Source organism: Lithobates pipiens, unplaced genomic scaffold, assembly GCF_037356315.1.
Source record: "Lithobates pipiens isolate NorthernLeopardFrog02 unplaced genomic scaffold, aLitPip1_a1.2 Scaffold_16, whole genome shotgun sequence".
NCBI classification, from domain to species: domain Eukaryota; kingdom Metazoa; phylum Chordata; class Amphibia; order Anura; family Ranidae; genus Lithobates; species Lithobates pipiens.
The window spans coordinates 465,770,244-465,795,015 of NW_027507748.1; positions in this window are offsets into that span (position 1 = coordinate 465,770,244).

Here is a 24,772-nt window from a genome sequence, read left to right on the forward strand (position 1 = left end):
TTCAGGGCATAAAGAAGTACAGCTTGCATCCAAACTTTCAATTCCTTTTAAGTAGAAAGAGAAAACCTTTTCATAAATATTTCCAGCATTAAAACTGGCCATATCATGACAGATTATTGTATCTCACAATGAAATTGCCCTTTGATAACCAAAAGCATTAGTACTGGTTTAGCCCTTACACACTCTACCGGTGCAAGTTAATTTGCTGAAATCATTTAATGCAATGTAAATGGTACTCTTGATCTTTTTACAGCGAGTAATTCTTTTAACAGCAGCAGAATAGCTTTATACATGACTTTATTTGCATATGGTCAGAGTAAGTATGCTTTCTTTTTATCACGCTTGAATTAATCCAAGTATATTAGCATATCTTGATATGTATGACTAATGATGGTTTGATAATTACTACACAGTCAATTCACCAGGGAAAGATGACAATCCATGCTTGCATTTTGGAACAGAGATATTTCCATCACTAAGCAATAGATTGTACCTATTATTTTTACTTGCAAAGTCTTCTGTTTAACAATATCAGCGTTATTTGTTTTGTGGATCCATTTTCTGAAAGAATTACTGCTTAGGAAACACACACATATATATATATATATATATATATATATATATATATATATATATATATATATATATATATATATATATATATATATATATTTTTTTTTTTACTGCAGTAGCTGTTTTACAGTATATAGAAAATTATATACGTACATGCTGCCTGTCAAGTACACCCTTTTAAAATTTGTCCTGCAATGCTGATCCAGAGGAAGGTAAAACAAAGCTTCGGTGAGGCACAATCTTATTTATGTTCACAGTGGGGAAAATGTTTCCTGACCCCATAAATCAGATCAATTTCCTGGTTCAATCTCATTTATTTTCCGGTTCAGTTATTCTCCTAGGACATTTCAATACAGCTGGAGATGCAGTTTCTTTATAAAACTAAAATAAGCTATATTGCTTATACTTTAATATATTCATCTCATATCTGAGTTTGAAGTTTGTTTTAATTTTGGTCCTATTTATTATTTTTATATTGTGCTATCATTTTTCGCAGGTACAATGTATGTCACTTACCATTTTATTTAATTTATTGTTATTTTGTTATATGATGTATGAACTTCTCTTGCCATGATTACTTTTTGAAGAAAGTTCTTTACTGGTTTTGTCATCTCTTATGTTCCACTTGAGCGAAACAGACTGAATAAGACTGACAGCAATGCATAACCAGTGGAATTTCCCAGATGCAAAAAAGGCTCCATAAATGTATGTCCAAGCATTTCAATACATTATAATCCTCTGATGCTGTTTAAGGTGTGTAACATGCTAGCTTGAACATAGAGCATTGAATCTCCATCATCCTGTTTTCTTCTGTATTTTCCTGCAGTTTTTTTTTTTTTTTACCAGCTAAGACAGAGGCACATGAGAAGATGTCTCACAGAGACCGCCTGTTTGTTGTCGAGAAAGTCATGTAGCATTAGAACCCACTGAAATCGTCTTCCCTCTTTGGCCAACACACACTGTGAAAGCTTTTTTGTTTTTTTTAATCAGATAATAACAATGTTCTCAGTTTCTTCCTTGGAATATATCTCTCTGCAAAAACAAGTGCCTCCAACTGTAGAATGCATTGACTAGGAGGTCAGAAATGGGCTGCTGATCATAAGCTATGCTCAAAATCAAGACCTGTTTATAACCTTCAATAATGCACACATGTGTTTAAGTCATTTATAACCGTTATTTTTTTTTTTAAATGAAACAACTAACATGTTATACCTACTTGTTGTGTGCAATTGTTTTGCAAAAAGCAGCCCCAATCGTCCTCTACTGGGGTCCTTGCCAGCACTCCTGGCTCCTCCTGCCTTCTGGGTACCCCCCTAGAAAACTGCTTGCTGGGGGGGAGGGGGTTAGGAGTAGGGTACCTGTGCAATCTCACTCCCAAGCCCCACTGGCTGCATCTATACACACAGACAGTGGGGTTTGGTCCCGTCCCTGCTCTCTCATCATAGGATTTGATTGGTAGCAGAAGGAACCAATGGCTCCCACTGTTATCAATCCTCTCTGTGAGGGAGAGAGCCAAGAGAGCCACAGCTCGCATGAACATCACTGGACAGAAATTGGGCTTGGGTAAGTACAGGCTTACCCCACTTTTAAGTACACAATGGGGTTTATTTACTAAAGCTGGAAAGTGCAAAATGAGGCTCACTTCTGCATAGAAACCAATGAGCTTCCAGGTTTTATTACCAAAGCTTAATTGAACAAGCTGGGCTCATTGGATTCTATGCAGAAGTGAGCCTGATTTTGCACTTTCTGGCTTTAGTAAATGAACCCTATTGTGTACTTAAAAGTGGGGGTATGCCTGTATAAGGGTGGGCTTCATGGACACCAAAGATTTTTTTTTATTGCAAAGAATGCATTAAGGTAAAAAATTTTAAGGCTTTAGAACCACTTTCAGTAAAACACTGAAGGCTTGGGAAATAATTAGTAGTTCTTTATTGAATGAAAAAGCCTTGTTCAGCTGATAGGCACCTTGTCTGCATTTACATACCAACATATTCTCTCTTATAGCAATCTGAGACTTAATTATACAAATTACACATGCCTATGCAAAAGCATTTCTTTCTGAAGTTGCTTTGCCCACCATGAGGTTAAAAAGCATTTGAAATAAAGGTAAAAAAAACGGAGACACAAGTGCTTGATAAATCTGCTGCATTAGTTTCATTTCTATGAAACTCAGATATGCTAATAGAGAACAGGATAGTATGAATTTGTATTGTTATTTTTTTCTTGTATTTTAAAGATCCCTTTGAAATTGATTTCTTTGTCTCCTTTTTACTGGCGTGCTGCTACCTAGGACACTCTTTTCTACTCTTCTTGGGCATAATTCACTTATGCAAATCTGCATTGAGCACACTATTGTGCTGTCTGCTAAAAGAAGCACATTTAGCCAAAGATAAATTACAGATGTTACTTGTTTTTAAGGTGCATAAATAAAGATATGCTAAGTTCATCCCCATGCATTTGATGCTTTCAGCAGTGGAATGGTAAATGCTGATTTATTAAGTGTTAACAAAAGATATTTCCTACCTATAAATAGTGATAGTGGCAAGCATTATTATATCATAGCCTGATATCCAATTTCTGTATATTGTGTTTTAACCATACACAATGGGGGAGATTTACTAAAACTGGTGCACATAGAATTTGGTGCAGCTGTGCACTGTAACCAATCAGCTTCTAGGCTTCCTGGTCAAAGCTTAATTGAGCAAGCTGAAGTCAGAAGCTGATTGGTTACTATGCAAAGCTGCACCAGATTTTGTGTGCACCAGTTTTATTACATCGCCCACAATGTATTTCAATTATCCTATCAGTATATTTGGGTAGCAAGGAGGCAATTTAATTTTTGGAGTGATTATATACATATAGGGCCTAATATGTTGTGCAGCAACTGCAAAACATATCTAAAAAAAAACAAAAAAACTCACCATCCCTTAGATGAGGTGCCTGCATTAGTTAACCACTTTGCCTCTCTACAATAGCAGCCTTGAGCTTGTATTTACTTCAGCCTTCCCCTTCCTCATGTAAAAGTGATCCGAGTGACTGTATAGCACCTTATCCCTTTTACAGTGCAGCCAGTGTGCCGCCCTTCCATGGGACCAACCACGGTTCCTGGACTCGCCTGCTCTTTCCAGGAATCTGAAACCAGTACAAATAATTTCAGGATGGTGAGCTGGCAGAAAATGAGAAACATTCTTTCCCTGATCTCTTCTGCTGTCGGTAAGGCGTGAAGTGATCAGCTCTGAGTGTTTCCAGGATCAGAGCTGTCATTCCCTGGCTGCTGTTCCTGGGAAAACAACTAATAAGCCATGCTCAATTTTTGCGGTGGAGGGCAAGGTAGACATTGGGTGTTTCCATAATGAGAATGTATCCCCTACCCAATGCGATCACATGGGGGGTCTTGTTAGCCTACTTGTGATAGCAATAAAGTTAAATGGAAAAAAGTAAGAATAAAGTAAAAATCATAATAAAATAGAATTAAAAAAAACTTTAAGTAACCCTGCCACCCTGCGCACATCTGCAAATGTGAGCACAGCATGACATATGTATGTAAATAGAATTTCAGAGTGAGGGCAATATTTCTAGGGCCATCATTTATGGTTTACCCCAAACACAATGAGATATAAAGGCATCTAGGGCATTGTCTTTTGATAATTTTGGGTGCTATATTTTTTTACCATTTTGTGCAGGCACGTAGCTTGAGGCTTGACAAGTTTGTTATCTATTTATAATGTACAAAAGAACTGGGGATTCAATTCTGTTTGTGTGCAATAAAATTTGACACATAAACATTTGATACACAATAGCACAAATATCAACATACAAAATTGCAACTATTATAGTTTTTATTCTACAAGGCCTCTCCTTCCAGAAAATATATAACATTCTACTGGTTTTGAAGAAAATTTTATAGCCAAAAATGAAGATTTTACATTGTGTTGCTGTCCTAAGGTGGCTTGGCCTCACTCCTTCGCTGTATCTATGGAGGGAGCCATGGATGCCTTCCAGGCTGGACTTCAAACATGTTTTCCTTTGTTCATTTCCATTACGTGTATTAATGGGATTGGTGGTTTATATACCAAAGATTCGTTTGTTTCATATTTCCAGGTCAACTTAGGTTGCAGGAGAGAAAGTTGCTTGATTTCACCTATCCTGCCAAGGCCTTGTCTTGCAGCGTGGGGGAGGGCAGGGGAAGCTGCCCCCACTAAGAGAAGACGGTGATTATTCCTAGAGGATATAGCAACCACTAGCAATAATTTCAGGTAAAACACAGCAGGCTGGTTGTACCCAAGTTGATCCTGCTGAACCGGCCAACATTTTAACCGTATATGGCCTGCCTTTCACAAAGTAACCTTTTCTGCAAGATCAGTGGGTATTTTCTGTGTTTTATGCTTAAAGAAAACTATTGTAGCCACCATATCTAAAGGCTGGAAAGCTTTATTATATACTCTACTTTCACACACCAAACCTATTTTGTGTCACTTTAAACACATAAAAAATACATAGTGCAGGTATCTCAAATTTGGCTGTAAAAGGGACACTACACTTTACACCAGAACTCAGAAGGGATGTAGCAGACTATAGTAGGATGTGCTACATGTACTAGCGATTTCACATCTGCTCTTGGAAAGAGAAGTCATGTGTATGTGGAGAAGTGAGTAGATAATGTCACAATCTCCACATTAGCTAATCAGCGAACGCCTTGTATTCATTGAAAAAATACAAGGCTGTCACTGAATGGCAGAGATGCCATATAAGTGACTCTCTCTTTACAGCAGCAGAGGAAACATTGCTCATACCTATGCAGGAAGGCAAAACTGCTGTAGCACAAAAATACCAAAGGCTGCTACAGCACCAACAGTGGCCAGACCATGCTGCCATGCAAAAAATGTGTTTAACCTCCCTGGCGGTATGATTATTTCAGATTTTTGGTGCTGAAAGCGGTACAATTATTTTGCATGGAAATTTGGCGTTTTATATCGTGGGCCTGTAATTCTTAGGAATAAATTATTATATAATAAATAACTATAAATGATTATAACAAATAATAATATAATAATAATAAAATGATTCAATAATGTAATCAAATCAAAAACACTGAAATTTGCTCAGTTGCAGAATTGTCACTGTCATTACTTTCAGTGTTCGATGATGAATTTCCCCACAAACCATTATTGCTCAATTCTTCAAGTGATTCTAATTTATTATTGCTGTTTTCTAGCTGGTCTAAAACCACTTTTTACATAAGGGGACACTTTTTGGTTGCTATGGACAATCTCCAAAAACAGTATTTATAATATAAAAGTGCATGCAGGGCACTGGACAGACCACTAGGGACAAAGGGGATGTGTCATTTGTTTATACAGTAATTTGATCTGTAAGATTACAGTGTACTGTAAATGTACTGTGTTTTTACTTTTTTGAATGTGGCGCCGTTCTCCATCCCCGTGCGTCGCAACGCCCGCAGGGAACAGAACCCAGCGGAACTCAACACTGTGTGAATTGAGTGAGGAAACAACTCGCACACACAGCGGGGAGACATCGCAGGATCCAGGGGACAAGGTAAGTAACTTTTCCTGTATCCTGCGATGCGGCTGGCTCGGGGTCACCGCTAATGGTACTGAAATTCCACCCCGGGGCAGACTCGGGTATACCGCCAGGGAGGTTAAGCTAAACTGGCCCAAACAAACAATTTGAAGCAAAAATAAACCTGGAGTTCTGGTTTAAGGCCTGATTCACACCTGTGCAGTTTGCAATTTGTATATTCCAGGTGCATTTTGTGTTTTTCAATACACGCTTTTGATCCATTGAAGTCTATGGGACCAAAAACCAGAAAAAGTCTCTGGCCCTTTCCATAAAATGCACGGCTGTGAACTACATCCATAAGAAGCCATGTTAAATAGAGTGTAGTGTGTTTCTGCAAAACTGAAAACACACAAAAAAATGCATAGGTGTGAACCAGGCTTAAATCTTTGCAGTAGACTTCCCCTTGTATTGTTCTCCCTGTAGGTTCTATAGTAAACATAAGCCAGACTGATATTCCTGGGATGCCCTTGCAATCAGACCACAAATACTTAAACCCTTACAGTAAACTTCTCATATTTGCATGTTTTTGATCTGCCATCAAAAATAAGCAATACGTTTGAAAAGTGCAACAAAGTAACTGTTGATTCTGCCTTGACATACACTTTAAAAAATTAGAGTAGTTATAAAACTCTTTTGGAGGTGATGAAGTCTGAATTGTACTGTTTTAAAGTATCCTATTGTGCCTTTATCACAGTTAACATTTTATGGTACAATTGTCTAATACAAAAATTAGATTTTGTTATGGAAAAAAAAAATATATATTGTATTTTAAAAACTGTCTTTTATATATCTTGCATAAGATGACCCAATGTATTTTTTTTGTCAGTTGAGCAAGCATGGCCCTTAGTAGTCATAATGCAGCCTTTTGCAGAGTTACTGTAGACACTTCATCACATTTGACGTGAATGTTGTTTGGTATAGCACAGCATATGTATAAGCTGAGTGAATTTTGCAATGCTAGAAAAACATGTTTGATTATGGCTGAGCAGCCCTCAGGAAAAAAACAACAGCCCACAAATCCTGACATTCAACCCAGCCTTTCTTGCAAATGCCAATGTTGCAGTTTGCCTGTTTAAACCTGCATCCATTCCTTTCATTTGCCTTATCAGAATATTTTCTGCAAGGCAAACTAAAATAGTTGTATCTTAATAATTGATGTTTCTACATCCAAGGGCTGGTAAGTTACAATATATTACATTTTTGTTTTTGGGTTTAATTAGCTTTTACCTTTTAAACTGCACTAGCTTACATGAGGTGATAGTCACATTATATATAATGCTGCTTGGGACTAATGAGAATTCCTTTTATAACTCACAGAAAATAAATATACTTGAACCACAGTTCAGTCACATTTCCATTTGCACTAGATGCAGGGGTGGATCTGGGGGGGGCAACGGGGCAATTGCCCCCCCCCCCCTCGAGAAATTCGTTTTCTCGAGGGTGGGGACAATTCGTGAGTCTTTTTCGGTGAGTGGAGGGTCAGTCAGCAGGTGAGTGAGTGGGCAGCTCGGCGGGCGGGTTGCTCTTTGGGTAGGTGAGTGAGCGGGCATGCAGCTCGGTGGGTGATCGGGCGGGTGGCTCGGTGGGTGAGCAGGCAAGCCATTCAGCAGGTGAGCGGACGGATGGCCAATCAGTGGGCCAGGGGAGAAATCATCTCTTACCTCCCTGCAACCCTGCAGTTCTGCCTTCACTGTGCAGGCAGCAGTGAGATTACATCATCTCTCTGCTGCCTGACTTCACTCTGGGACACAGGATGTGACAATCCCCACCTTAGCAGGAGAGTGACAATTGTAGCAGGAAAGTGACAATCCGCAACGTGTGGCAGGTGACGTGGCAAGTGACAATCTGTATCTGGTGACAGGCGACGTGGCAAATGACAATGTGCAACTTTTGGCAGGTGATGTGGCACGTGACAATCTGCATCTGGTGACAGGCGACGTGGCAAGTGACAATGTGCAACTTGTGGAAGGTGACATGGCAAGTGACAATCTGTATCTGGTGATAGGCGACATGGCAAGTGACAATCCCACAACTTTTGGCAGGTGACGTGGCAAGTGACAATCTGCATCTGGTGACAGGTGATGTGGCAAGTGACAATCCCACAACTTTTGTTGTGGTGGCAAGTGACACACTCAGGGCTCCCACTGATTTGGCATTATGGTGAGTTGAACTATTTAATTTTATATAAATAGAAATGAAGCACTTTAATCAACCTGACACCATAACAACCATGGTGTGGTGCCAGAATGATTGAAGCACCACCACCAGCCATTTCCCCAATAAATTGACTGCAAAAGTGAATATGAATACTTTCAAAACACTGTATACACCATTTCACAGGCCAGTTTAAGACCCCCCCCCCCCCCCCCCCGTACAGTATTTAAAGGAATAGCCATTTTTAATGTTTCATCTCAAGCATTGTTCAAATTGCTGGTCCCTGACAAACTGTCCTGACATAAGTGTTAAAGATCTGAGGTGGTGGTGCATATGTTAATGCGCTTAAAAAAATACCCCTGAGTTTGTACCCTATCTTTACATCACCACCTATTTAGAGCAATAGAAGTTGCCTATAGTGTTCTGTGTATAATCCTACTTTAAAGAATCAAAGAAAAAAGTAAGAAATATTTATTTTTAATTATTTGTAGCAATGCTATGTGCACTGCACACAGACAAATTGTGGGGATTTTTCCAATTTGACCACTGAGGTGGAAACACGCTTTAAAGCCCCATGCACACTTGATGTTATAAAAAAGCCGGTAGCGTTAGCTGTAGAATGAGTTTTTCAGTAGCGTTTTTCTGCATTTTTTTGTGTTTTTTTTTTTTAGCAAAACTATACTCCCACAAAAGCTTATGCTTTATTTTTTTTTATTTTTTTTTGCATTTACATTTTTTTTGAGTTAGAGCGTTTTTACAGCTGAAAAACTCCTCTCAAAACCCAGCCAGAAAACACCCCTACCAAAAAATGCTGATAACAGCCTGTGTGTGTACATGGACACATAGGATATACATGCTGGGGAGTTAACTGGCTGCAAAAAAAAGTGGCTGAAGCCAAAAACAACACCTGTAAATATGTCCATTGTGCATGAGGCCTAAACCTGCATTGTTGTCCCTGTATCTACTGCACCCATGTCAGATTGATATTCCTGGGAAGCCCTTTCAATTCTTCTTATCAGGCCTCAGATAGCTAAATTGTATGCAGACCCTCAACAAAAAAATGTCTCTTATTTGCATGCTTATAATCTACTTATACCTTTAAAAACAATAAAATCACCCGTTGATTTTGCTGAAAATCTTGTCAGCTGATAACTTTCTGTGCACACGTTAAAGTACTTTTTTTTCTCTTGACATACACTTTACAGAATTAAAGGAGACACAAAACTGTTGTCTAGCTAATGAAGCCTGCATTTTCCTGTTGTGAATTACTAAATATTTTATTGTGCATTTATCTGAGTTAAAACTTTATTGTGCAGTTGTCTTTTATATAGTTAACAGTTGATACCATGAAGTGCAGTATTATGTTTGACAAATAAGCAAGTATGGATCTTAGTACAAGTAATGCAGCCATTTGGCAAGGTATTGTAGACACTCACACAACCACAGAATATGTACAGGTTGAGTGCATTTTGCAGTGTTATCAAAAAATATTTGACTGTGGCTCACCAGTCCTCAGGAAACAACAACAACCCACATATCCTGACATTTAACCCAGACTTTCTTGAAAATGCCGATGTTGCAGTTTGCCTGTTCAAGCCTGCATTCATTCCTTTCCTTGACCTTATTGCCTTATTCTCTACAAGGAAAACTAAAATTGTTGTATCTTATTTGTTTTGTTTCTATATTTTAAAAATTATGGTTTACAGTTTGTTTTACATTTTACGTAAATGTTTTATTTTACTTATAAACACTCAAAGTGGTCATTAAGCCACTGCAATAAAAACATCCACTCTGTAAAATAACAATATGTGCCACAATGTCTGTGTTCTATAAAAAAGATGCAGATCTGTACCATAGATCAGAGCCTCTCTTGTCGCTCACGTGACTCCTCAGCTCTCTCCTCTTCCCGACTGACAGCTATAATGGGCAGGGTCAAGAATTCCCGCTGATGTCAGCCAGGGAGGAGGGGAGGAGAGAGAGCAGAGGAGTCATGGGAGATGCTCTGATATAAGGTATAGATCGACATCTTTTAACCACTTAAGCCCCGGTCCAATTTGCAGCCAAAGGACCAAGCCCCTTTTTGTGATTCGGCACTGCGTTGCTTTAGCTGACAATTGCGCGGTTGTGCGATGTGGCTCCCAAACAAAATTGGCGTCTTTTTTTCCCATAAACAGAGCTTTCTTTTTGATGGTATTTGATCACCTCTGAGGTTTTTATTTTTTTGCGCTATAAACAAAAATAGAGCGAGAATTTTGAAAAAAATGCAACATTTTTTACTTTTTGCTATAATAAATATCCCCAAAAAATATATAAAAATTTTTTTTTCCTCAGTTTAGGCCAATACGTATTCTTCTACATATTTTTGGTAAAAAAATCACAATTAGCTATTATTGATTGGTTTGCGCAAAAGTTATAGCGTTTACAAAATAGGGGATAGTTTTATAGCATTTTTATTAATTTTTTATTTTTTTACTAGTAATGGCGGCGATCAGCGATTTTTATTGTGACTGCGACATTATGGCGGAAACATCAGACATTTTTGACACATTTTTGGGACCATTGTCATTTATACAGCAATCAGTGCTATTTAAATGCACTGATTCCTGTGTAAATGACACTGGCAGTGAAGGAGTTAACCATTAGGGGGCAGTGTAGGTGTTATGTATGACGTTATGTGTTTTTTTTATTGTAGGGGGGCGTGGCCTGGCATATGATGTCACTGATAGTCTTTCCCTATATCAGGGAACAGAAAATCGGTGACAGCCACAGTAGGAAGCACAGGGAGGGGTCAGACCTATCCTTGTTCTTCAGCTCTGTGACCCGATCGCGGTACACCAGCGGCTATCGGGTCCGCTGGTCCCGCGGCCACGATCACTGAGCTCAGGACCGGGCCAGCTGGGCACTTAAAGAGCAAAGTACAGGTACGTGCTTATGCCCATCCATGCCATTCTGCCGACGTACATCAGCGTGAGGCGGTCCTTAAGTGGTTAATATAACACTGGGGCACATAATGTTATTTTACAGAGGGGATTATATGGTTATAGTGTAGTTATGATAGCAGCAGAAGGGGAGAGCTGGGGAGTGGACAGAGCTGACAGGCAGGGAGGGGGCAGAGGATGGGGGAGAGCAATGGGGAGAGCTGCCGATGATGGAGGCATGTAAACTGACCATGGTGTCAGGGCTCAGCAACCATGATAAATCGTGATCAGTTTACAGGGGGGTGGGCATAGCCAGGTAGGATCAGCCAGGTTTTGTAGGTGATACAGGGAGCCAAATTACACTGCACAGTCACTGTGCTGTTATTCATGCTTTAAGGAAACAGGATCTGTTTTTTTTTTAGGGTAACAAACACTTTAACCACTTGCCTACCAGGCACTTACACCCCCTTCCTGCCCAAGCCATTTTTCAGCTTTCAGCGCTGTCACACTTTGAATGACAATTGCAATGTCATGCTGCATTGTACCCAAACACATTTTTTATCACTTTCTTCACACAAATAGAGCTTTCTTTTGGTGGTATTTAATCACTGTTGGGTTTTTTATTTTTTGCAAAAAATAGACCAAAAATTTTGAAAAAAAAGTAGCTTTTTTTTGTCGGAAATTTTGTAACTAAGTAATCTTTTGTCTTCACTGATGTGCGCTGATGAGGCAGCACTGATGGGCACTGATAGGCTGAACTGGTGGGCATTGATGAGGTGGCACTTATGGGCATTGATGAGGTGGCACTTATGGGCTCTGATTAGGTGGCACTGATGAGGAGGCACTAATATAGCGCACTTATGGGCACTAATAGGTGGCATTGATATGTGCCACTGATGAGCACTGTTAGGTGGCACTGATGACACTGTGAGGTGGCATGGCGGGCGCTGATAGGCAGCACTGGTGGGCACTGATAGGTGGCACGGATAGGTGGTACTGATGGGCACTGATGGGCATTGGTGGGTGGCACTGATGAGCAACACTGATGGGCATTGATTGACAGCAGTGATGGGCATTGATGGGCAGCACTGATAGGTGGCACTGATTGCCAGCACTGACTGGCATGGCTAATGGGCACTGATTGGTGACACTTGTGGACAGTGGTTGGCACTGATTGCTGCCACTGGTGGGCACTGATCACTGGCATTGGTGGGAATTGGTGGGCACTGTATGGTGACACTATTTTTCACTATTGTAATCAGAGCACTGATAATCAGTGCCCTGATTACATTCCTAAATGTCCCCCTGCATGGAGATGTCGCTGATCGGCTCTCCTCGCCACACACTCTGTCAGTGTGAGGTGAGGAGTCTCGATTACCGGCACTTCCTTGTTTACATGTGACTGGCTGTGATTGGACACAGCCGATCACATGTGGACGTGGGTCTTTCCACAGATCGATCTCTGCGCTGCTTGCCCCCACAGGTGCGTGAGAGTGGCCGTTCTGGAACACTGTCTTATGATGGTGTCCCAGAACAAAAGCCACACCGCCCCACCGTCATTTGAAAGTCGTCGGGCAGTAACCAGTTAAGCTAGGGTGTGCCCATGACACAAGATTGCCAATAAAATAATGGCAGAAGTTGTTTCCCTTCAGACTTTCTTCAGAAGTATTGAATGGAGCCCTTTGTATAGAGAAGGGAGAGTAAATATCTTCTCACACCCATTCACTTATGTGCTTAAATGTCATATATGGCAATTGAAGCCTGTAAAATCAGATTTGTTGGGAATGGTTACAAAGATCCAACTGATTACTTGATATGAGAATAAAAAATATTAATATGCATATTTTATATTTACCTCACAAAAAAAAATAATGGCTATAATAAATAAATAATTCTCTTCAAATGTGTCATAAAGCTGGCCACAAAATAATTTTGACTTATCCTGAGGGAAAAGATACATTTCAAACATGGTCTTGTATCTTCCTCTCAAGGATCACTTAGCTAGGAATGTCTTCAGCTGTTCTTGGGTACGAAATCATCTCAAAATCGGTCTGTTTGCATCAATAACTAAGAGTACCTATAGGCTTGGTTCATGTACCTCAGTGCAGGAATTTGGATACTGAATGTTCTCATAGTCATGAAACAGCAAGGTTTTCTCTTTAGTACTGTGATCCCGGTGCCATTCACTTTGTTATGCTCACAGTGATATACAGTAAAAGCGTACACAGAAAGTTATAAGTTATAAACTAAGATTCATGGTCCTTGAAAAAAAGGATGTTTCCATAGATGTAACCATAGTTTGTTACCATCTGTGGTTGACTGTCCCCCAAACCACAAGTGTAAACTTAGCCTAAAGCCCCATACACACTATCAGATTATCTGCTGAGTTTTTCCTTCAGATTTACCAAAACCATGTAGTAGAAGGGCCTGCCTGATTGCATACACATTGAAACGCCTAAGGTTTGTCCTCATATTATATGGTTTTGGTAAATCTGAAGGAAAAACTCAGCAGATAATCTGATGTATAGGGCTTTAGAGTGATCACTTGACTATTTTCAAAGCAGATGCTCTCACTTAGAAAACATTTAGCAAGATTCAAATACGGTAAGTACCTTGGCATGGCCTTGCTCAGTGTTCTACTGAATAAAAATTGGTCAAGGTTTCTATTCCTGAAAGCCATGTAATGTGCAAACCTGGCATGGAAACATTTTTATCTTAATAAAACTTTTCTTTAACTTTGGTTGAATTGGTTGAAATAATTACTGGACCCGGTGGTGTTTTTGTGGGACAGGTATGCCAATATTGGCTTATTGCTGCTGCAGTTATGTCAATGTGTATGATAAACATGAGACGTGGGGTTTGTTTACTAAATAAATTATGACTTTTCACTTAACTTAGCAAATAAAATTAAGCTGTGCCTACTTTCATTGTCCAATCACATGCAAGCAAAAAACATTATTTTTTTGTTTGCTTGCATGTGATTGGGTATTCAAACAGAACATATCTTCCTATTATTTATTAGGCTAGCTAAATGAACATTCACTTTCCTAAGGGAATGTTAAAGTCCATCCTCGTGTCATTTGAATGAAGGCCAACTGTTAATAAAATCAGTTAATTTCTAATAAAAGGACTCTGCCAGAGAAATAATAAAGCTCACCCAAATGCTCAAATGTCCTCCTCCCCTATTTTATCATTTACAACTTTATGTAGTAGAATGTAGTGAGATGTGCTGGTCAATGTATGTCTGTTTTTTTTTCTATATATTGTGTGTGTGTTGGACCTCAAAATAGCAAGTACATCTTGCTTTGAAAAAATCTACTTCAAAGTGTTCTATGAAAAAGAACAAGTGTAAGGGCCCCATGTAGTGTAACAAATGGTCATGCAACAGCTTTGTTTTTATGTTTTAAACAGCTTCTAGGACTGGTGGGAAACCAAGCCACCTGTATCTCCTGCTTGTGTTTGCTTGTTTGCCCAGAGTATAATTGCCCCCTTTCTGCTGGCTAGACCTGTCCTGCACCTGTGCCCTTAAGTCAGAGGCTGGCAACCTGCTACTCTGCTAGCCAAGTAGCTGTGAAGCAACTGCAGCCAAAGCACGCTCTCTCTTACAGACCCGGGTAAGCTTGCATATCATATTTAAGTTAGACAAGCGCACAAAATTAATTAATAAGAAAACAAACCTAATGTTAATTTTCACATTAAAAAGTTCATAAAATGATTAATCGAATCCTGGGGAACTAAATAAACATTTTTGATACAAAGTCTCTATAATTAATAATATTAATCTTGTTATGCTGAAGAGTTTTATTATTCTCATTATGGTATAGTATATCATTTGTTTTTCTCACAGTAAATATTTGAAATAAAGCTGCCTGTACAAACTGATTTCACAGCTGTCTTTTTTATTATACCCCCTGTGTACTAGCCAATTACTGTACTGCTGTTACAGTCAATCACTGTGATTCCTCGATTCTGCAAAGGTCTCATAAGGTCCTTGTTCATGCATAAAAACATCGAGAAAGCATGGACATGGTTCCTACAACTCCAGTGCTAGTGAATTTAACTGTGACATTGTCTAAATGATGTTGTGATGCAGCTGGATTTTCATCCATTTACACTACACATCAAATTTTGAGATAAAGAAAGCAATTCTGCCGTTCCGTACTACAGGAAAGAAATAACAGGCACCCCAGACAGATGAAGGGAGTCCTAACAGGGACATTTTTGAACTTGCTAGAAAATGTCCAAATTAATTGCTCCAGATCCTTCACTTTTTTGTTTGTATAGTAGAGTGATAGAGCAAAAGTGCTAACCTCGAGCAACTTAATGCAACTGGCAAGTTTTGTGGCAATTCCCGTCACTCATGGGAGCTGTAAGAAGATGGACATATATATCCTCAATTATACAGTACATAGGTACATAGGGAGACATCTTCCCATCTGTAGACATCCTGCAGAAGTCTTTCAATCTACCCAGTACAGATTGTTTAAAAACCTTTGGTGTCAAACCAAATTTCTACAAAACTTCACCGTTTACAAATCTGCCCTGATAAAAAATACACATTCTAGCTCCATGGTGCCAAACAAACCTACTTTATAACTTTCATTAACATACTTTCATTCTGTCCTTCCTGGCTGTTCTCTACCTTTATTTCACTACTTCATCCTCCATCACTTTTACCCATGAACTCACTCACTGACCAGGAGATTGACAATTAGTTAAAAAAAAAAAGGACCGAAGTGATTTTTTGAAGAGGTCTCCACTGTCTAGGTTCCTCCCCGCCTAACATGCCATCACATTCAGTACTTTCCTCTTTTGGTCCTGATAAATTAAAGGTGATAACCAAACTCTTCCCAGACACCCACCTAACCAGCTGTCCCCTATTTGAGTCACTACCCCACTGACAACAACCTTCTTACCCCTGGCTTTTGCCTACAACACTCCACAGAAGCTGCCCTACTAAAACTCAGTAACAATGTACTAACTAGTAAAATCAGTGGTCATTACTTCATACTCATACTATTAGACCATTCTGTTGCATTTGATATTGACCACCCCCTCCTCCTTACTCCTTTTTGGTCACTAAGACTTTGCTCTTTCCTTGTTCTTTTACCTATCAAAGCATTAATTTATTCAGTGTCGCCTGCAACTCTATCTCCTCCTTTTGATTTCCTTTTTCCATAGGGCCCCTCTAAATCTTTGTCCTCAGACCCCTTCTATTCTTTACCTACACCTCCTTCCTTAGTCACCTGTAACCTCCCATGGCTGCCAATACCACCTCTATGCTGATGACACCCAAATCTATCTCTGTACCCCTCACCTCACCCTTATGCCACGTACACACGACCAGACTTATGTCTGACAGACTTTCGAAGGAGTTCTGCCGGAGTTCTGACAGAGTTCTGATGGACTTTCCGAATGAGCGGACTTGGCCACACTCAATCACACCAAACTCCGACGGATTCGAACGTGATGATGTACGACTGGACTCGAATAAGGAAGTTCATAGCCAGTAGCCAATAGCTGCCCTAGCGTCGGTTTTAGTCCGTCGGAATAGCATACACACGAGCGAATTGTTCGGTAGGAACTGGGTCCAGCAGAGTTCTGGCGGAAAAATTTGAAGCATGTTCCATTTCTAAAGTCTGTCAGACTTTTGCGACTCAAAAGTCCGTTGCAGCCCACACACGATTGAATAGTCTGCTGGAATCATTCCGTCAGACTTTGGATGTTGAAAAGTCCGCTCGTGTGTGCGGGGCTTTAGTCTTCTCTCCCACTAACTTACCAGCTGAAATATCAGCCAGTATGAGCTCTAAAACCAAGCTCATATTTCCATCAACCTCCCTACCCTCACGAGTGAATTTCTCATCATGATCAGTAATAGAACTACAATAATACCAACTATCAGTTCCTCGATATTAGTGCACAAAGCAAGGTCCATAAAGACATGGATGAGTGAATATGGGGTGGAGGAACTAGACTGGTCTGCACAGAGTCCTGACCTCAACCAAATAGAACACCCTTGGGATGAATTAGAGCAAAGTCTGCGAGCCAGGCCTTCTCATCCAACATCAGTGCCTGACCTCACAAATGCGCTTCTGGAAGGAAGGTCAAACATTCCCATAGACGCACTCCTAAACCTTGTGGACAGCCTTCCCAGAAGAGTTGAAGCTGTTAAAGCTGCAAAGGGTGGGCCGACTGAATATTGGACCCTACGGACTACAACTGGGATGTCATTAAAGTTCATGTGCGTGTAAAGGCAGGTGTCCCAATACTTTTGGTAATATAGTATATAAATATATATATATATATATATTTACAGTATTATCTATACTGTATATCGATATACAGGTGCGTTTAAAAAAAAATTGAATATCATCAAAAAGTTTAATGTATTTCAGTAATTCAATTCAAAAAGTGGAACTTACTGTACTTAGAGTCATTACACACAGAAAAATATATTACAAGCATTTTTTTTTTTTTTGATGATTTAATCTTACAGCTAGTAAAACCCCCAAATTGTGTATCTCAGAAAATTTAATGAATTACTGCATCAATGTGGCATGGCATGGAGGTGATCAGCCTGTGGCACTGCTGAGGTGTTATGGAAGCCCAGGTTGCTTTGATAGCAGCCTTCAGCTCATCTGCATTGTTGGGTCTGGTGTCTCTCATCTTCCTCTTGACAATACCATACAGATTCACTATGGGCTTAAGGTCAGGCGAGTTTATTGGTGAATCAAGCACAATGACACCATGATCATTAAACCAGGTATTGGTACGTTTGGCAGCGTGGGCAGGTGCCAAGTCCTGCTGGAAAATGAAATCAGCATCTTCATAAAGCTGGTCAGCCAAGGGAAGCATTAGTCACTCTAGAATTTTCTGGTAGAGGGCTGTGCTGACTTTGGACTTGATAAAACACAGTGGACCAACACCAGCAGATGACATGGCTCCCCAAATCATTACTTACTGTAGAATCGTCATACTGGACCTCATGCAACTTGGATTCTGTACCTCTCCACTCTTCCTCCAGACTCTGAGACCTTGATTTCCAAATGAAATTCAAAATTGACTTTAATCTGAAAAGAGGAATTTGGACCACTGAGCAACAATCCTTTTTATCCTTTGCCTAGGTAAGACACGTCTGATGTTGTCTTTGGTTCAGGAGTGGATTGACACAAGGAATGTGACAGTTGTAGCCCATGTCCTGGATACGTCTGTTTGTGTGGTGGCTTTTAAAGCACAGACACCATCCACAGTCCACTCCTTGTGAATCTGTCAGGGCTGGGCTCAGCCCTTCCTTCTCAGTGCTCAGCTTTTGGTTAATTAGCAGTACTTATCATTTCACAGTGCCTCACCTGGTGATTATTTCCCTCTCGTCAGTCTGCCCCTTCTGGCTATTTATACTGTCTGGTTCAGTTCTCTCATGCCTTCGCTTTGGTCAACATATATGAAGAGTCTCTGCTGTGTTCCTGTTAAAGACTTGCCCTGCTGACATTCTTTCTGGTTCCTGATCCTGTTTTCCAACTATGCTGATCTCTGGCTTCCTGATTTACTGGCTTGCACAGACTACCCACTTTGATTACTGTACTCTGGCTATGTTTTGACTACACTTACTATTTGTACCATTTTTACCACTATATTAAAAGGTGTGATGTTTACTGCATTTTCTGTCTCAATCTGTTTCATGGTTCCTGACAGAATCTCCAACAGATTCTTGAACGACCTTTGCTTCACCATCCTCTCAAGGCTGCAGTTATCCCTGTTGCTTGTGCACCTTTTTTCTAACACACTTTTTTCTTACAGTCAACTTACCATTAATATGCTTGGATACAGTACGCTGTGAACAGCCAGCTCCTTTAGCAATGACCTTTTATGATTTACCCTCCTTGTGGAGGGTGTCAATGACTGTCTTCTGGACAACTGTCAAGTCAGTAGTCTCCCCCATAAGTGTGTATCCCACTGAACATGACCAAGACACCATTTAAAGGCTCAGAAAACCTTTACAGGTGTTTATAGTTAATTAGCTGATTCAAGTGTAACACCATGGGGATTATTTACGAAAAGGCAAATTCACTTTGCACTGCAAGTGCACTTGAAAGTGCAGTCGCTCTAAATCTAAGGGGTGGATCTGAAATGAGTGGAAGCTCTGCTGATTTTATCATCCAATCATGTGCAAGCTAAAATGCTGTTTTTTATTTTCCTTGCATGTCCCCTTGACTATAGCGACTTTAATTCCAATGCACTTTCAGTGCACTTTCAAGTAAACTCCCAGTGCAAAGTGGATTTTGCTTTAGTACATAACCCCCTATGAGTCTACAATATTGAACGTTTTCACAAAATTATACTTTTCTGAGATACTGAATTTTGAGTTTTCACTAGCTGTAAGCCATAATCATCAAAATTTAAAAAAAAAAATGCTTGAAATATATCACTCTGTGTGTAATGGATCTAATTATAATAATATAATAATAATATATGAGCTTCACTTTTTGAATTGAATTACTGAAATAAATTAACTTTTTTGATGATATTTACATTTTTTCAGATACACCTGTGTGTGTGTGTGTGTGTGTGTGTGTGTTTGTGTCTATATATATATATATATATATATATATATATATATATATATATATATATATATAAGAAATGTTTGAAATATATTACTCTGTGAGTAATAAATCTATATAATATACAGTATCTCACAAAAGTGAGTACACCCCTTTCATTGTAAATATTTTATTGTTTCTTTTCATATGACAATACTGAAGAAATGACACTTTGCTACAATGTAAAGTATTGAGTGTACAGCTTGTATAACAGTGTACATTTGCTGTCCCCTCAAAATAATTCAACACACAGCCATTAATGTCTAAACCGCTGGCAACAATGTTTTATTGCTCTACATAAAGAATTATTCCCCTAAATAAAGATGGCCCAGGCTATGGAAAGATTGCCAAGACCCTGAAACTGAGCTGCAGCACAGTGGCCAAGACCATACAGCGGTTTAACAGGACAGGTTCCACTCAGAACATGCCTTGCAATGGTCGACTAAAGAAGTTGAGTGCACGTGCGCAGCGTCATATTCAGAGGTTGTCTTTAGGAAATAGACATATGAGTGCTGCCAGCATTGTTGTAGAGGTTGAAGAGGTGGGGGGTCAGCCTGTCAGTGCTCACACCATACACTGCACCCTGCATTAAATCTGTCTGCATGGCTGTCGTCCCAGAGGGAAGCCTCTTCTAAAGATGATGCACAAGAAAGCCTGCAAACAGTTTGCTTAAGACAAGCAGACTAAGGATATGGATTACTGGAACCATGTCCTATGGTCTGATGAGACCAAGATAAACTTATTGGATTTAGATGGTGTCAAGCATGTGTGGTGACAACCAGATAAGGAGTACAAAGACAAGAGTATCTTGCCTACAGTCAAGCATGATGGTGGAAGTGTCATGGTCTGGGGCTGCATGAGTGCTGCTGGCACTGGGGAGCTACAGTTCATTGAGGGAACCATGAATGCCAACATGTATTGTGACATACTGAAGCAGAGCATGAGCCCCTTTTTTTTCAGAGACTGGGCCGCAGTGCAGTATTCCAACATGATAATGAGCCCAAGATGACCACTGCCTTGCTAAAGAGGCTGAGTGTAAATGTGATGGACTGGCCAAGCATGTCTCCAGACCTAAACCCTATTGAGAATATGTGGGGCATTCTCCAGTGGAAGGTGGAGGAGCGCAAGGTCTCTAACAGCCACCAGCTTTGTGATGTTGTCATGGAGGAGTGGAAGAGAGGATTCTAGTGGCAACCTGTGAAGCTCTGGTGAACTCCATGCCCAAGAGGGTTAAGGCAGTGCTGCAAAATAATGGTGACCACAGAAAATATTGACACTTTGGACAATTTCACTTAGTGATGTACTTACTTTTGTTGCCAGAGAGAGAGAGAGAGAGAGAGAGAGAGAGAGAGAGAGAGAGAGAGAGAGAGCTTACAATTTAATAGGGAGGAGAAAGTGGTGCAAAAGGTTATAATTTTCGCGGTGTTAGCCAAATGCCCAATAGGCTTCCCTGAGGAGTTGAGTTTTCAATAAAGGTGGACAGAGATAGCTCACCAGCTTGGGATAGAGAGTTAATTTATAGTGTCCTAAAGAAGGCTGCATCTGCTGACAGTGCATACAATTCGTAGTAGTCTAGCTGTCATGTTGACCCCCTGGCTTCAGTACTTTGAGTCTCTTAAATAAAACAAAAAGCCAGATAGGAAGTTCAGATTTTTTGTATTACTTATTTAATTTGTACACCTATTCTATGTAAGTGATTGAGACTATATACTGTAGAGGCCAGAAGCTTGATTAATAAATACTAGAGATGGGAATCAGATATGCTGTTGCCATGAGTCTGAGAATCCCAGTGCTGGCTAATTTTTCTTAAGATTTACCGGGAAGAGAGTTATTACATTATATTGCACTGCATGACCTTTGAGTTAGGGCCAGTGGGCTTAGAAGGGCCAATAAGCGTTTGGATAAGTCACCTGAACTCAATAGTAGCTATGAGCAATGGTTTTCATTCAATAGACCTATTTTACACACCTAAATCAAGAACGATTTTGGATGGCCACAGAAACCTTAATAATTTTCCTATACCACATACTGGTAAGCTTACTGCCTGATATAACTATAATGCATATTGGCAACGTCAGATATAATTTACAGATTCATCCAAAGATTATTTCAAAAATGAACCAAATGTCATCTATAAAGTCAAAATATAGGCAAAATAAATCCTTACATGTATAGTTATAAATGCAATGCATATTTATTACAGATTAAGAAAGGACCCTTAATCTGTAACAAATATGCATTACAATTATAACTATTCATGTAAGGATTTATTTTGTCTATATTTTGACTTTGACTTTATAGATGACATTTGGTTAGTTTTTTTTTTTTTTTTTGCATACATTTTTTAAAATGCATTTACTTATGCCTTTCATCCATGTTTATTCATGTTTTAAAGCAACTCTGTTGCTAAAAATTTTTTTTTTTTAAATTAAGTTTTCCCTGCAAAGAAGTCATTAGAAAGCCAGCACCCAGCGGTGTTCTAGCAACCAGTGATTCATATTCACCAAGCACAATCGTCTTTCGCCTTCGATTCCTACTTTAAATATGTTTTTATTTTCAATATGCAAAAGCAGCATTTACAATCAATACTTTTAACATGACTCCGGGGGAGGGCCCCTGGAGTAACAATATATAGTGTAAACAGTCTGAATACTTGTTTAAAAACTGATACTACATTAAGTGTAGATGGCTCTGTCTGGAACAACAGGCTGTGCTGCCGTGGGGTCAAACTTGGGGCCAGGCCCCCGAAATAGCAGAATTCCCCCTGCCTCTGGCACCCCTAAGGCGATCTTACTGTGCCAGAGGAAGAGTCCACCCACCTCTCCCAGAGCCCCGCCATGGCTGCCCTGGGCTAACCTGGTTGGAGGGCTGGACTATCTGGGTTCACCCAGTATCAGGAAGACAGCCTAGTGACATCAACTGACTGAGTGATAACATAATATTAACTTGAGTGAAGGAAGAAGACAGAAAGAAAGAAAGAAAGAAAGAAAGAAAGAAAGAAAGAAAGAAAGAAAGAAAGAAAGAAAGAAAGAAAGAAAGGGGGGAGAGGAGAAGTTAGGAGAGGGGAGGTGGAGGGCAAAATGCGTGCCTATTGTGGGGCTGTGGGACGGTGAGTGTCCATATGGACACCAGGTATTAGGGAGATTCCCACATAGTTGGCCCAGGGCTCCCATATCTTTTAGAATTTCTTTAGAGTGTCTGCCAAGATACTGGATAGCTTTTCTTGGGTCATTATCCACAATATTTTCCTTTTGACTGCTTGTACTGATGGTTTTGACTGGTTCCAGGCTTTGGTGATTGTGATTTTAGCTCCCAGGAGGATGAAATTGATTGGTGATTGAGTAGCCTTAGGGAGTTGTGGGACATGTGCATTGAGGATGACTACCTCTGGGGATCTGTGGATCTGGCAATCAGTTACCTTGTAGATCATATTGAAGATTTGTCTCCAAAATGTGCAAATCTTGGGGCATTCCCATCATATGTGGGCCATGGAGCCCAATAACTGACAGCATCTAAAGCATAGAGAGTCTGCTGAGGGGTAAATGGTTGCCAGCCTGGTAGGCGTAAGGTACGATCTGATCAATATATTAATGTTAGCCTCCATCAGGGAGACATACTGGATGCCTTTGAAGGATTTGGTGAATGCTGCTTGCCAAGTCTCCAGTCCCCAGTCGCATTGAAAATCAGCCTCCCAAGCCATCATGTAAGAAGTTTTTTCAGTAGGATGAGTGAGGGCCTAGTATATCCCCGAGATGCCACCTCTTTGCTCCATGGCTTGTCCACACCACATCTCATAAGCTGTGAAATTGGGAGGAAGCGGTTTGTCCATCTATGCTTTGTGTAAAAAGTGGGAAATTTGTCTGAAACTGAAACTTTCCGAATCGGGGAGCTCCAACTTGTTGATACAGTAGCTCAGGGAAATGGGACCGCTAAAGGTGAAGTGGTGTGCTATACGGTATAGCCCCTTGTCCAACCACCACTTGAATGCTGTAATGTCTAATCCAGGTGGGAAGTCAGGGTTGAAGAAAAGGTGCGTGAGAGGGCGTCCTGTGGAAACCAGGGCTGGAGTGTTTCTAAGGCTGTCCCATAGGGGGCAAGAGTGGGACAAGACGGGTGAGAGTATATGAGGACAGGTCTTTTGAGGGCACCAGAAAAGTAGTCTAACTTGAAACGGGTGGTGGCCTGCCTTTTGATTGTCACCCAGTCAGATTTTATATATCTGGAATAAATTGTGGAAAGTTGGGCCAGTCTTGCAGCTATGAAGTATTTGTGTAAGTTGGGGAGGCCTAGTCTGCCTCACCTTCGATTCCTATGCAAAAAGCAAGAGAAAAAGCGTGGCTTCCTCCCAAAATCTACACCAAACCCTTATCGGAGCATGCATCCCCGTCCTGAACAATATCAGACCACAAGCCCTTAACATGGACGAGGTGTGTACATTGTCCCACCCTGGCATAGCACTTCTTGTCCCCATGCGGATGAGGACAAGGGTTTGTTTCCCATGAGCCTGGCCTGGTGGTTGTGGGCATCTGTGGGATGGGGAATTTATCAAAATCTGTAAGCCTCTTTTAAAAATAAGGGAGGCCCCAGAAACCCCCCCAGGTAATGATTAATACGTCTATATATTAATGGGAGGCATTGTAACTATTAACTTGTATCCCATGTGTTTGTCTTACGTGCTATTCACCAGATTGTTAAAATGTGGAACATGGCACACATTTCGAAGGCTAACTGAGTGATAACTGATGACCAGGGTGAAGAGAGTATATAGATGTTTTGGCTTAATACACAATTAATCACTAAAGCATTAATTTTATTTTGTATACAACTGCAAAAAAAAAAAAACACCTCCAATTGTTTTACCCCCACACAGGAGAGCACTAAGAGTCAAAGAGTCAGTAAGCCACCATTCTAGAATCTAGAATCTAGTGACATGGGGTGACTACATGT